Source organism: Hyperolius riggenbachi, chromosome 11, assembly GCF_040937935.1.
Source record: "Hyperolius riggenbachi isolate aHypRig1 chromosome 11, aHypRig1.pri, whole genome shotgun sequence".
Classification (NCBI taxonomy): Eukaryota; Metazoa; Chordata; class Amphibia; order Anura; family Hyperoliidae; genus Hyperolius; species Hyperolius riggenbachi.
Genome location: NC_090656.1, coordinates 94,900,892 through 94,915,040, shown reverse-complemented (window position 1 = coordinate 94,915,040; position 14,149 = coordinate 94,900,892). Strand labels below are relative to the sequence as shown.

The 14,149-nt window shown below is 47.6% G+C and overlaps 1 long non-coding RNA gene across 3 annotated transcripts in view; it reads left to right on the top strand.

The window, feature by feature from the left end:
* The window catches only part of LOC137539148 (uncharacterized), a 413,808-nt gene that overhangs the window by 378,990 nt on the left and 20,669 nt on the right, over window positions 1-14,149 (top strand). For all 3 annotated transcript variants that reach the window (XR_011024932.1, XR_011024934.1, XR_011024930.1), the window contains one exon: window positions 10,347-10,414. This is a non-coding gene — a long non-coding RNA (uncharacterized lncRNA). The remainder of the gene's footprint in view (window positions 1-10,346; window positions 10,415-14,149) is intronic.

Sequence of the window (14,149 nt, the reverse complement as noted above, 5' to 3'; positions counted from 1 at the left end):
CTCCGCCATGCCCCCCTCCAGGTGTTAGACCCCTTGAAACATCTTTTCTATCACTTTTGTGGCCAGCATAATTTTTTTTTTTTTCAAAGTTCGCATCCCCATTGAAGTCTATTGCGGTTCGCGAACTTTAACGCGAACCGAACCTTCCGTGGAAGTTCGCGAACCAGGTTCGCGAACCTAAAATTGGAGGTTCGGCCCAACTCTATTTATAAAGAATTCACTTCTAGAACTGCCTAAAAAGCTTCTGTTATTAGTACTGTGCCCAGGCAAGAGTCCTGTATTTCATCTGAAGCTATTTCTGGGTTTTTCCTTGCATCCCGAAAAAATTTTTTCTGGTGGCTGTGGCTGAAACTTTAGTTGGTCCACCTGACCGTGCTCAGTGGTGCTCAGCAGAGCTCGAATATTCGAGTAGCTCGAATATTCGAGCTCTTTTTCAGCTATTCGAGCTCGGTATTCGAGCTCCGAATAGCTGGAGCTATTCGAATGGGCTATCCGAGTACACTCGAATAGCCCATTCACTATTCGAGCTATTCGAGCAACTCGGCGCTATTCGAGCTCGGTACCGAGCTCGAATAGCGTCATAGCCCAGATTGATGTCCTTAGAGCCAATCAGAGGGCTCCCAGGCCCTCTGACGGCAGCCAATCACAGAGGGGGACCCTGGCCAGCCCCTACCCTATAAATAGCGGCCGCCATGTTACGTTTCTCCATGCTTGCCTGAGACTTGTACAGAGAGAGAGTTGCTCCTTTGTGCTTTGGCTTAGCAAGTGCTCTATTGTGATCATTTACCTAGCGTTTTTGCTCACCTACACCTGCCATATACACCTATATTGTTGTTAGTTAGATAGACATTGTATTTTAGTTAGTAGCTTGTGTGTTACATTAGAGACAGGCAGCTGCTGCAAGCTTACAGGTTTAGGCCTCAGGGGGGCCTTGCCTCTGTGGGCAGCTGTCCTCTGTTTATTTCTCTCATCTATACCAGTATTTCTGCTGTCCTTTACTAATAGTATTGTAGTTATACTGTACTAGGAGTAGGACACTCACTGACTGTCACTGTTTATAGGCTACTAGCTAGCTCCTGCGTGTGTGCACTCACTCACTGTCTGTGTGTACACACACTCTATTTCCTTCTGATTACTGATAGATTATTGTTAGTTAGTTGTACTTACTGTTACTACTTACTCTTACTGTACTAGGAGTCTAGGACACTCAGTCAGACAGTCACTGTGTTCATAGGCTACTAGCTCCTGCGTGCGGTCACTCACTGTCTGAGTGTACACACACCACCCACACTCCATTTCCTTCTGATCGCTGATTGATTATTGTAATTAGTTAGTTCTACTTACTGTTACTACTTACTCTTACTGTACTAGGAGTCTAGGACACTCAGTCACTGTGTTCATAGGCTACTAGCTCCTGCGTGCGGTCACTCACTGTCTGAGTGTACACACACCACCCACACTCCATTTCCTTCTGATCGCTGATTGATTATTGTAATTAGTTAGTTCTACTTACTGTTACTACTTACTCTTACTGTACTAGGAGTCTAGGACACTCAGTCACTGTGTTCATAGGCTACTAGCTCCTGCGTGCGGTCACTCACTGTCTGAGTGTACACACACCACCCACACTCCATTTCCTTCTGATCGCTGATTGATTATTGTAATTAGTTAGTTCTACTTACTGTTACTACTTACTCTTACTGTACTAGGAGTCTAGGACACTCAGTCACTGTGTTCATAGGCTACTAGCTCCTGCGTGCGGTCACTCACTGTCTGAGTGTACACACACCACCCACACTCCATTTCCTTCTGATCGCTGATTGATTATTGTAATTAGTTAGTTCTACTTACTGTTACTACTTACTCTTACTGTACTAGGAGTCTAGGACACTCAGTCACTGTGTTCATAGGCTACTAGCTCCTGCGTGCGGTCACTCACTGTCTGAGTGTACACACACCACCCACACTCCATTTCCTTCTGATCGCTGATTGATTATTGTAATTAGTTAGTTCTACTTACTGTTACTACTTACTCTTACTGTACTAGGAGTCTAGGACACTCAGTCACTGTGTTCATAGGCTACTAGCTCCTGCGTGCGGTCACTCACTGTCTGAGTGTACACACACCACCCACACTCCATTTCCTTCTGATCGCTGATTGATTATTGTAATTAGTTAGTTCTACTTACTGTTACTACTTACTCTTACTGTACTAGGAGTCTAGGACACTCAGTCACTGTGTTCATAGGCTACTAGCTCCTGCGTGCGGTCACTCACTGTCTGAGTGTACACACACCACCCACACTCCATTTCCTTCTGATCGCTGATTGATTATTGTAATTAGTTAGTTCTACTTACTGTTACTACTTACTCTTACTGTACTAGGAGTCTAGGACACTCAGTCACTGTGTTCATAGGCTACTAGCTCCTGCGTGCGGTCACTCACTGTCTGAGTGTACACACACCACCCACACTCCATTTCCTTCTGATCGCTGATTGATTATTGTAATTAGTTAGTTGTACTTACTGTTACTACTTACTCTTACTGTACTAGGAGTCTAGGACACTCAGTCACTGTGTTCATAGGCTACTAGCTCCTGCGTGCGGTCACTCACTGTCTGAGTGTACACACACCACCCACACTCCATTTCCTTCTGATCGCTGATTGATTATTGTAATTAGTTAGTTCTACTTACTGTTACTACTTACTCTTACTGTACTAGGAGTCTAGGACACTCAGTCACTGTGTTCATAGGCTACTAGCTCCTGCGTGCGTGCACTCACTGTCTGAGTGTACACACACTAAATTTACTTGTGATTACTACTGATTATTGTAACTGCTAGTTGTACTTCCTGACTGTTACTACTTACTTACTGTACTAGGGGACACTCACTCAGTCACCTCACCAACCAACCCACTCCATTAAAGTACCCCACTTTTCACCCGCCCTTTTACAAAACTTTTGTCTATACGCCCAAAACATTTAAGATGTCTGGAAGTGGCAGCCAGCGCGGTTTGGGCAAGGGGAAGGGCAGCAAGGGAATCAGGAGGAGAGGGAGCAGCATTGTGGCAAGCCGCGGCCGCGGGCGCGCCACCATGCACAGTTCCGCAGCAGCAGCAGCAGCGTCAGTGGCTAACATTCCTCCCATAGCCACTGGCCGTGGACGCCTTGGGCGCCGCCCAGCAGGAGCATCTGCAACTCACGCTGCAGAGACACAGCAGCAGCAGCGTGTAGCACCTGCTCCGATTTTCCTCCAGCCGGGTCGGAAACGTCCCATTGAGGAAAAGGATGCAGACACTGTGGTGCAACTCATGACGGAGGATGAGCAGCCCGCCATCAGCTCTGCATCCGAGGCCTCCACCCTCACCACCACCACCACCACCACCCCTGTTCGCAGCAGCCGCCCAGCAGGGTCTGGGGAGGAGGCCAGTTCACCGTCAGTCGCCGACCTCTCATTCAGCACTCTTTTGACCCCAGGCATGATGAGTCAATTGTCTGCTGTTGTTGGCGATTTTGAGGAGGAGATGCTGATGGGCACTTTGGGGGATGAGGGATTGGACAGCAAGACTGTGGCGACAGTCAAGCAGCCCATCCATGCATCAGGAGAGGAGTTTGGGGGGTCATCATCCCAGCAGGACATGTTTGAGGAGGGGGAGGATGATGTTGATGACCCGGTGACAGACAGAGACTGGGTGCCACCACCTCCAGGGGATGTCGTCCTCAGCAGCTCGGAGGAGGAGGAGGATGCGCTTGTGGGCCTTGCAAGGAGGCGCATCATTGCAAGCATTGGCAGCGACCCACAGCCTGCTGGTGTCTCAGGCTCAGCAGCAGCAGCAGCAGCATCAGCCAGTACCACCACCAGCCGCACCCAAGCCCCCCCCCCAACCACCACAGGGAGACAGGCAGCAGCGCTTCCATGCCGTAGGGGGATGTTTCTGTCACCAATCTGGCGCTTTTTCACCATGCCCACTGTGTACAGCAAGTACGCCACTTGCAACCACTGTCAGCGGAAGTTGAGCAGAGGTGCAGACCCCTTAAAGTTCAGCACCAGCTCGCTGATCAACCACCTTGCGGCTAAACATTTCCACCAGCATGAGGAGTTCCAGAGGCTGAAGGCATCTGGTGCTGGCAGTGGCACCACACCCATCACTGCACAGCCTTCAGCAGCAGCAACAGCAGCCACCCGCCCTCCTGCTCCTCCAGCAGCACCAGCAGGAGTGCGGAAACGCACTGCTCCTCCCCCCTCTGCAACTCCTGCCGCCGACACTGAGGCCTGTTCTGGCAGCCAGTCCTCAGTGGCCTCCTCCGCTGTGTCTGGTGATTCCCGTGTCAGCAAAAGGCCACGCCAGAGCCTTTTGAGCGAGTCCTTCCAGGGGGTGGTTAGGGCTCTGCCTCCCAGCAGCCGTCGCGTGCGGCAGCTGAACGGCTTGCTGGCACGGGCCATGTGCTCCCAACTCCTGCCGTACACGCTCGTGCAGGAGGGGAGCGACATGCGGGCGCTGCTTGCTTGTGCAGCCCCAGACTGGCAGCTCCCCAGCAGACACTTTTTCTCCCGCAAGGCCATTCCAGCACTGCACCGCTTTGTGATGGCCAATGTGGAGCGAGGGCTGGAGCACGCGGTTGGTGAAAGGGTCCACGTCACCATGGACTCCTGGAGCAGCCGCTTCGGGACAGGCCGCTACCTGTCCTTCACTGTCCACTGGGTCAGCTTGGTGGAAGGGGGTGAGGATGGGAGAGCAGCAGCGGGCACAGCAGCAGCAGCAGCAGCAACACAGTGGGTGGTGCCACCCCGCAGGGTCAGGGGAACTGCAGCGGGTTCCTCCGATCCTCTGCCATCCTCCGCCACACCTGGCCAAACCCCCCGCCTCAGCAGCAGCGTGAAGGCCCGCCACTGCCAAGCGCTGCTGCACTTGGTCAGCCTTGGCAAGACCAAGCTGACGGCAGCCCACGTGTTGGCCAAACTCCAGGAGCAGGAGAGGATTTGGCTGACCCCCAGAGGCCTCAGAGTCGGAGAGGTGGTGTCCGACAATGGGGCCAATCTGGTTGCTGCCATAGACAGGGGAAACCTGACCCACATCCCCTGTCTTGCCCACGTGCTGAACCTGGTGGTGCAGAAGTTCCTGCGCACCTACCAGGGGATGGGCGAACTGCTGGAAACGGCAAGGAATGTTGTGCGTCACTTCCGGCGCTCGGCTGCAGCCTGTGCGAGCCTGGAAGACGTGCAAAAGGAGCTGGATCTGCCACGCCATCGGCTGATCATTGACGTTCCGACTCGCTGGAACTCCACCCTGGCGATGTTGGAGCGTATGGTTGAACAGAGGCACGCTGTCAACCAGTACCTTGCCCTGGCCACTGTTTCCGCAGCTCGGAGAAGGGACAAGACCAGCAACATCCCGTCCATCGTCCCCGATGATGACTGGAGGCACATGCAGCAGGTGTGCTTTGTGCTGGCTCCCTTCCTGCAGGCCACAAACATGGTGAGCAGGGACCATGCTATGGTCTGCGAGTGGGTGCCCCTGGTTTCTCTGCTGAACAGGGCCCTCGATGGTTTGCTGGAACAGGGAGCGGCAGCCTTGGACCAGCAGGAGCGGCAACCAGCTGCGCAGTCCACCTCTGAGGGGGAGGAGGAGGAGGACTTGGTGGAGGTCCCTGACCTGGCTGCTGATGAGGGGGATCAGCACAGCGCAGCTGAGTTGGTGCGGGGGTGGAGAGAGGATGAGGCGGCAGAGGAGGAGGATGAGGACAGCACTGACGTCGATGTGCCAGCAGACGTGGCCCGCCTCTTCCCAATGGCAGCGCACATGCTGGCGTGCCTGCGCAGGGACCCCAGGGTGATCCAGATGAAGCAGAGGGAGGACATCTGGATCAGCATGATGTTGGACCCACGCCTCAAGGGGAAGTTGAGCCAGTTCCTGCCGCCTGCAGGAGGAGACCCAGCGCAACAAATAAGGAGCTTGCAGCAGGCCCTTGTTGAGCGCTTGGAGGAAGCCTTCCCCCAGCCTTCCACCCCCACTGTCCAGCAGCCAGCACAGAGGCAGCAGCAGGTGCCTGCATCCAGCAGCAGCAAGCGCCCCACAGACCTGCTGTCTCTCAGCCACGAGCTCTACAGGACTGTAGAGGCTCCGGCAGCAGTGACTAGAGAGGAGATGCATGCAGCAGCATCCTCCTCCGGTCACAGCCAGCGCCTGACCCGCATGGTGGCTGACTACATGGGGTCGTACAGCGGGCTTGACAGCGATGCCCCTGTTGATCCCATGGAGTATTGGGTCAAGCGCATGGAGATCTGGAGCGAGCTAGCGCAGTACGCCCTGGAAGTGCTGTCCTGCCCCCCTTCCAGCGTGCTGTCCGAGCGCTGCTTCAGTGCAGCTGGTGGCGTGGTCACCGAGAAACGCTCACGTCTGTCTCACAAGTCTGTGGACAGACTGACGTTTCTCAAGATGAACCAGGCGTGGGTGGAAGGCGAGTTCCTGGCCCCTGTTGTCGGCGAGAGGGGGACATGAACTGGCTGCCGGAACCATCGTTAATGTGCCTTACCACCCTTTACCACCTCCTGGCTCCTGCTCACTAAGCCAGCCTGGTTCACTTTGACTATTACGTCGCCTGCAGCCACACATTTTACACCTACAGTGGGCTGCTGTGTACTGCCCTTCTGCTGTCTGTCTGTGTTTCCCACTGCCAGGGTACACAGAATGACCTTCTTCTGCTGCCACTCTGCCACCAGCTATTACGTCAAACAATAGCTATATTGGTTGCAAAACCGAAACCAAACAAACCATTAAAAAAAAAAAAAGGTTTAATTTTTCTGAGGTGCCCGGGTTGAAAACTGTGTTGTTCCAGTTGTGTATTGGACACAATGTGGGCTGCACGACCGCTGTCTGGGACCTCCTGTTGTGTTTATTTACGGCCCTGGTATCACCGCTAGGTACCAGGGCTATTATGTCACGCTGCCTACCTGCTGCCACACTCACACTGCTCCTCCATACCTCCTCCTGCTGCTGCTGCCTGTCTGTGTTTCCCACTGCCAGGGTACACAGATGATTTACCTTCTGCTGCCACTCTGCCACCAGCTATTACGTCCAAAAATAGCTAAATTGGTTGTAAAACCAAAAACCAAAAAACCATTAAAAAAAAAAAAAATGTTTAATTTTTCTGAGGTGCCCGGGTTGAAAACTGTGTTGTCCCAGTTGTGTATTGGACACAATGTGGGCTGCACGACCGCTGTCTGGGACCTCCTGTTGTGTTTATTTACGGCCCTGGTATCACCGCTAGGTACCAGGGCTATTATGTCACGCTGCCTACCTGCTGCCACACTCACACTACTCCTCCATTCCTCCTGCTGCTGCTGCTGCTGCTGTCTGTCTGTGTTTCCCACTGCCAGGGTACACAGATGATTTACCTTCTGCTGCCACTCTGCCACCAGCTATTACGTCAAACAATAGCTGCTCGCCTACTCCTCCATTCCTCCTCCTGCTGCTGCTGTCTGTCTGTGTTTCCCACTGCCAGGGTACACAAAATTACCTTCTTCTGCTGCCACTCTGCCACCAGCTATTACGTCCAAAAATAGCTAAATTGGTTGTAAAACCAAAAACCAAAAAACCATTAAAAAAAAAAAAGGTTTAATTTTTCTGAGGTGCCCGGGTTGAAAACTGTGTTGTCCCAGTTGTGTATTGGACACAATGTGGGCTGCACGACCGCTGTCTGGGACCTCCTGTTGTGTTTATTTACGGCCCTGGTATCACCGCTAGGTACCAGGGCTATTATGTCACGCTGCCTACCTGCTGCCACACTCACACTACTCCTCCATTCCTCCTGCTGCTGCTGTCTGTCTGTGTTTCCCACTGCCAGGGTACACAGAATTACCTTCTGCTGCCACACTGCCACCAGCTATTACGTCAAACAATAGCTGCTCACATAATTACTCTCCTCCATTCCTCCTCCTGCTGCTGCTGCTGTCTGTCTGTGTTTCCCACCGCCAGGGTACACAGATTTACCTTCTGCTGCCACTCTGCCACCAGCTATTACGTCAAAAAATAGCTATATATCTGTGTAATTGGTTGTAAAACCAAAACTACAAAACCATTACAAAAAAAGGTTTAATTTTTCTGAGGTGCCCGGGTTGAAAACTGTGTTGTCCCAGTTGTGTATTGGACACAATGTGGGCTGCACGACCGCTGTCTGGGACCTCCTGTTGTGTTTATTTACAGCCATGGTATCACCGCTAGGTACCAGGGCTATTATGTCACGCTGCCTGCCTCATTGACTGCATGCTGCCACACACTCATCCTCCTCCTCCTGCTGCTAAATTTACCTCCTGCTGTCTGTGTGTTTCCACTGCCAGGGAGCACATACAATGGCGCTTCCAACATGCGTGCGCCACCAGCTATTTGTTGTTACGCTCAAAAATAGCTGCATTTCTTTAAAAAAAAAAAAATGAAAAGAGAAATAAGTGACGAAGAAGACGATATAGAAGAAGATGAAGAAGAAGAAGAAGATGAAGAAGATGAAGAAGAAGATGAAGAAGATGAAGAAGAAGATGAAGAAGATGAAGAAGAAGATGAAGAAGAAGATGAAGAAGATGAAGAAGAAGATGAAGAAGAAGAAGAAGAAGAAGAAGAAGATGAAGATGAAGAAGATGAAGAAGAAGATGAAGAAGATGAAGATGAAGAAGATGAAGAAGATGAAGAAGAAGATGAAGAAGATGAAGATGAAGATGAAGAAGATGAAGAAGAAGATGAAGAAGATGAAGAAGAAGATGAAGAAGAAGAAGAAGAAGAAGAAGAAGAAGAAGATGAAGAAGAAGATGAAGAAGATGAAGATGAAGATGAAGATGAAGAAGATGAAGATGAAGAAGATGAAGAAGATGAAGAAGAAGATGAAGAAGAAGTAGAAGAAGATGAAGAAGATGAAGATGAAGAAGATGAAGAAGAAGATGAAGAAGATGAATATGAAGAAGATGAAGAAGATGAAGAAGAAGATGAAGAAGATGAAGATGAAGAAGATGAAGAAGATGAAGATGAAGAAGATGAAGAAGAAGATGAAGAAGATGAAGAAGAAGATGAAGAAGAAGAAGAAGAAGAAGAAGAAGAAGATGAAGAAGATGAAGATGAAGAAGATGAAGAAGAAGATGAAGAAGATGAAGATGAAGAAGATGAAGAAGATGAAGAAGAAGATGAAGAAGATGAAGATGAAGAAGATGAAGAAGAAGATGAAGAAGATGAAGAAGAAGATGAAGAAGAAGAAGAAGAAGAAGATGAAGAAGATGAAGATGAAGAAGATGAAGAAGAAGATGAAGAAGATGAAGATGAAGAAGATGAAGAAGATGAAGAAGAAGATGAAGAAGATGAAGATGAAGAAGATGAAGAAGATGAAGAAGATGAAGATGAAGAAGATGAAGATGAAGAAGATGAAGAAGAAGAAGAAGAAGATGAAGAAGAAGATATAGAAGAAGAAGAAGAAGATATAGAAGATAAAGAAGAAGAAGAAGAAGAAGTATATACAGTACTGAACAAAATTCTGGACACAACTTCTCTTTTCACCTTTTTTTTTTTTTAAAGGAACATCCCCACATAATCACTTGCTGTTGTCACTTGGAAAAAAATATGTTTCTTGCATCATTAACCCTCAAAACAAGTGTTGGGAAGCTATTTAAGGCCAATTCGAATAGTCAGCTCGAATAGTTAGCTCGAATACCGACTCAAATAGTGAGCTCGAAGTCCGAGGTCGAATCGAATAGTAAAAATTATTCGACTCGAATATTCGACTGACCTCGAATAATTTACTATTCGAATTCGACCAAACTCGAATTTTAAAAAGGGGTATTTGAGCATCACTAGGTCCGTGCTTGAGTTTCAACAGAACCCATCATTTTCCACTTCTTATGCTGGGAATACACCACTCTATTGAGCCATTTAGATGGCTCAATTGATAATTTCCGACGTGTCCGATCCGATGAACATTGCTGATTGTCATTCTCAATTCCTTGGATATTTTTGTGTATCCCTATCCTGTTGTATAGAGTTCAACTACCTAAGGGAGATCTATCCACTCACTTTCACCCTGGGTCTGTATAAAGTAGTGTAACCCGGCCAATAAAGCTAAAGTGTCTCACCACAGTAAGAAGACACTTCCTTCTCCATTATCTCAAACACTTTAGTGTCATCTGATGCAACTACTATTCTTGTACTTATTTAGTCATAATCAAATTGAAGGTCCATAAATAAACATCTGCTTCATGACATTCTGAGCACCCTTGAGCAGAAGTTTACTAACACTTTAAAAAAATTAAGCTCAGTGATTGACTTACCACTTCATCTCAAATTTTTTATTTTGTTTTACTTTTAATAGACTCAGTTCCACAAGTTTGGACAACAGCTGAAGTGAAAAACAAAGTTGAGCCAAGAAATTACAGACCGGTAAGCCTAACTTGTCTAGCATGTGAGCTGACCTGAAGGTATGCAGGACTGCAGGATGACCAATAAAAGTTTATAACACAGAACAATGACAAGAAATCATGAGTGGTTTATAAGAGTCAGGTCATACCTATCTAAAATGACCCAGCTCCAACCCAGGTCCTGGGAATTCAACTGATGATTAGAGATGTCCCAAACGGTTCGCCGGCTCGCATTCGCCTACCAAAGGCAAACTTTCCCGGAAGTTCAATTCGCCCCATAATGCTCTATTGAGCAAAACTTTGACTCTCTACATCACAGTCAGCAGGCACATTGTTGCCAATCAGACTGCACTCACTGGTGGAGCCCCACCCCCCCTCATACAAGGCAAGGTCCTTGAGCCATTTGACTCACTCGTTTGCCTATACTAATTACTTAAGGGACAGCTGCTACACACACTCTGCTAGTTTAATTAGCCTCTTGTAGGCTTCTCCTCCCTCCTCCCCTTCTACCTTTTCCCTCCTACCGGAGGGAGGAAGGTCTTATCTGCCAGGGAATTACCAGTATTTCAAAAGCCAGCTTACATACCGTGGCTGGGAATTGAACCCAGGTTTCAGTGTATGGTAGGTAACTAACATATCCATTATACCACCAACACTACTAGCTGAAACTAGCTGAAACTAGCTGAAACTAGCTGAAACTAGCCTAGCATGTACCATTTATGCTCAATCCAAGAGAAAAATTAGACAAGACAAATAACATTTATATCACGCTTTTCTCCTGGCGGACTCAAAGCGCCAGAGCTGCAGCCACTAGGGCACGCCCTATAGGCAGTAGCAGTGTTAGGAAGACTTGCCTAAGGTCTCCTACTGAATAGGTGCTGGCTTACTGACAGAGAGTGGCACTGTACCACCAACACTACATGCTGAAGCCAGCCTAGCATGTACCATTTATGCTCAATCCATTTATGCTCAAAAATACAATTCCGCGGAAAGCGGTGACCATCCCTACTAGAAGAGAGAGAGAGAGAGAGAGAGAGAGAGAGAGAGAGAGAGAGAGAGAGAGAGAGAGAGAGAGAGAGAGATGAATCTATCTGGCTATCTGGGGTTCTCTTTGGACAACTGTTGAACACAAAAGGCAAGGCCATGCCTGGCTACAAATCCTTAAGCAGTGGCTGGTAGGGATGGTCGGAATGCCAATTTCCGATTCCGCGGTAAATTCCGTCATGTACCAATTACCGATTCCGCTTTCCGCTACCAATTTCCGCATTCCAATGCGGAATTTCCTCTGGAAATCGCGGAAATTCTGCCCGACTTTAACATCGATTTTCTCAAAAACTATAAGATCTTTTTGAAATTTTTTTTGCATCTTGTTCAGAAGATTCTGTTTAATGAACCCTGAAAATTTGGTGTTTCTGGGACTTACGGGGGCTTTGCTATTAACCGCTAAAGTCGGCGGATTTTTACTGTAATGTAAAATGCAGAAAATAGGCAGATGCAGACCTTTTTTTGAGAACATCGATGTTAAAGTCGGGTGGAATTTCCGTGATTTCCGGCGGAAATTTCCGCGATTTCCAGCGGAAATCCGCCTACGGCACTTGCATTACCGATTTCCGCATTCCGATGCGGAAATGCAATTTCCGATCGGATTTTCGGAAATTGCATTTCCGCGGAATCCGAATGAGCATCCCTAGTGGCTGGATGGTGTAATGGTTAAGGGCTCTGCCTCTGGCTTTGAGTCTGCCAGCAGAAAAGCGCCATATAAATGTTATTTGTCTTGTCTAATTTTTCTCTTGACAACTGTTGAACACAAAAGGCAAGGCCATGCCTGGCTACATACCCTTAAGCAGTGACTGGGAGGTGTAATGGTTAAGGGCTCTGCCTCTGACACAGGAGACTAGGGTTCGAATCTCAGCTCTGTCTGCTCAGTAAGCCTGCACCTATTCAGTAGGAGACCTTAGGCAAGTCTTCCTAATGCTGCTACTGCCTATAGAGCGTGCCCTAGTGGCTGCAGCTCTGGCGCTTTGAGTCCGCCAGGAGAAAAGCGTGATATAAATGTTATTTGTCTTGTCTAATTTTTCTCTTGGATTGAGCATAAATGGTACATGCTAAGCTAGATTCAGCTAGTAGTGTTGGTGGTATAATGGATATGTTAGTTACGTACCATACACTGAGACCTGGGTTCAATTCCTAGCCACGGTATGTAAGCTGGCTTTTGAAATACTGGAATTCCCTGGCAGATGAGACCCTCCTCCCTCCTACAGACCCTCCTCCCTCCAGTAGGAGGGAGGAGGGAAAAGGTAGAAGGATGGAGGGTGGACCTCCAGGTATTAGAACCCTTAAAACATGTTTTCTATCATTTTTCCAACCAGTAGAAATTTTTCTAAAATTTGAAGTTAGCCTCCCCATTGAAGTCTATTGCGGTTCGCGAACTTTTTCGCGAACCGAACTTTTCGCAGAGGTTCGCGAACCGAAAATCGGAGCTTCGCGACATCACTACTGATGATGAGTTTGATTTTGATCTTGCTAAAGCATTTGATAGTGTTCCCCATAATAGACTGGTACAGCAGTTAAGGTCACTAGGACTGTATCTCCAAGCATTGACCACAAAATAGCGTTTAAAGGTTACCCAAGGTGACACATGAAATGATGAGATAGACAAGTGTATGTAGAGGGCAAAACATATTAATAACCAGGCTGTTTTGCTTGTTTTATTTTGCTGCCTGAAAGAGTACATTTTGGGGGATGGAAGTGACTGGTTCTGTCTCGTCAACGCCTTGTCAAGGATATAGCATACCTCACTGATAAGCAAATTACAGCTATAAAAAATTTTCCTGGCAGAATTCAACTTCTGAGTGCAGGCAGAGGTAGTGAAGGGTTGATAGTTCAGGTATTTTCACTCTGGGACACTTAGGTTGCCACTAAGCAGAGACAACAAAACATTCACTCTACTTTGTAAATGTTTAAATATAAAATGAAACCATGGGATACCTAAAATAATCATTTTAAGGAGTAGGAAGATACTTACAATTATTTATCTCATCAGTTTATTTTCACCTCGGGTTCACTTTAACAATTCAGTAATCAGAGGTGTCAAATGTTACCCTTTTTGTGTGATGTGTGGCTTCTGCAGTGAAAAATTAGCTGTTTTTGCTGGGTTTGTTTCAGGGCCTGTGGTTGGCTCTGCGGCAGCTCCTTGGATTGCATAATCCTGCTGTTCAGACTGTGAAGAGGAAGGCACAGACTGAATTGCTCAAAGAAGACTGCATAGCATTTATGGTCTGTGGTGTAAGAAAGGGCCAGTGATTAGGCTCCTGACCAAGTACTTTAAAGCTTATTTAGGAAGAAGAATTATGTGGTTAAAGCAGCCATGCTTGCTCCAATAGACAGCGCTAGGAAGGGGAGACTGGTGTATGCTCTTGCCCTTTCCCATAAGAGAATAATAATAACAACACTAGCAATCATAATAGCAGTTATTGTTGTTACTATTATTATTATTAGGAGGCAATTATGGCAAACATGGAGAAGAGTGGTTTACCTTGTTTATCTATGAGAAATAGCCATAAAACTCCATGAATTATGCTTTCTTATAGATTTCAATACAGTTGAGTCGAATCTGTCAAAAGTTCAATTTCTAGAAGAAATTACAAAATTTGAATTCAGGTTCCAAATTTCGACTAGAAGTCAAATTTTGTTACCATTTAAACTTATCACTGCCCTCAGTAGTCCCACTTTTAGGTCTGATGTACAGATCAATATA